The sequence below is a fragment of the Coffea eugenioides genome, chromosome 8 (genome assembly GCF_003713205.1).
Source record: "Coffea eugenioides isolate CCC68of chromosome 8, Ceug_1.0, whole genome shotgun sequence".
NCBI classification, from domain to species: Eukaryota; Viridiplantae; Streptophyta; class Magnoliopsida; order Gentianales; family Rubiaceae; genus Coffea; species Coffea eugenioides.
In genome coordinates this window covers 14,617,118-14,618,103 of record NC_040042.1, presented here as the reverse complement: position 1 = coordinate 14,618,103, position 986 = coordinate 14,617,118, and positions in this window count along the sequence as shown.

Here is a 986-nt window from a genome sequence, read left to right as displayed (position 1 = left end):
AATTGATCCTGGTGCAACTCATTCATTCGTGAATACAATATTTATGTCCGGAATTGATGTGAAACCTGTTAGATTACCCTTTGACCTTGAAGTTAGGACACCAATGGGTAATAAGAATATAATCACTAGCTTAGCTTATAAGAATTGCGAATTCTGGATTGGAGAGCGTAAAATGCTAGTGGATTTGATAAGCCTAGATATAAAAGGTTATGATGTTATTATAGGAATGGATTTCCTAACTCATCATCATGCTAAGCTGGACTGTAGAGCAAAAGTGCTAGAACTTTGGATTCTCGGGGAAGCAACTCTGAAACTAGATGTGAAAGGTAGGTTAGCATCGTCTGCTTTGATCTCGGAAATACGGGCGAGGAAAATGTTGCATAAAGGAGCGCAAGGATTCTTAGCATTCTTGATTAACGCTCCTAGTGACCAAGTGAAGTTAGAAGATGTACCAGTGGTACGAGAATTTCCGAGACGTTTTTCCCGAAGAACTAAAGACATTACCGCCGGAGAGAGAAGTGGAGTTCAAGATTGATCTGGTGCCGGGAACGGCCCCGATTTCTAAGACTCCGTACCGAATGGCTCCTGCAGAGTTAAAAGAATTGAAAATTCAACTGCAGGACCTATTGGAGAAAGCTTTCGTTAGGGAGAGTGATTCACCATGGGGAGCACCCGTTCTACTTGTTAAGAAAAAGGACGGAAGCTTGAGATTATGTATTGATTACCGAGGGTTAAATGAGGTTACAATTAAGAATAAATACCCTCTACCGTTGATTGATAGCCTGTTTGATCAACTGCAAGGATCCGTAGTTTTCTCTAAGCTGGATTTGAGGCAAGGGTATTTACCAGTTAAAAATTAAGAAGGAAGATATACCCAAGGACTGCTTTAATACACGATGATGGACATTTTGAATTCGCGGTCATGCTTTTGGACCAAACGCACCAGCTGCCTCATGGACCTAATGCAGAGAGTCTTTAAGAAGTAT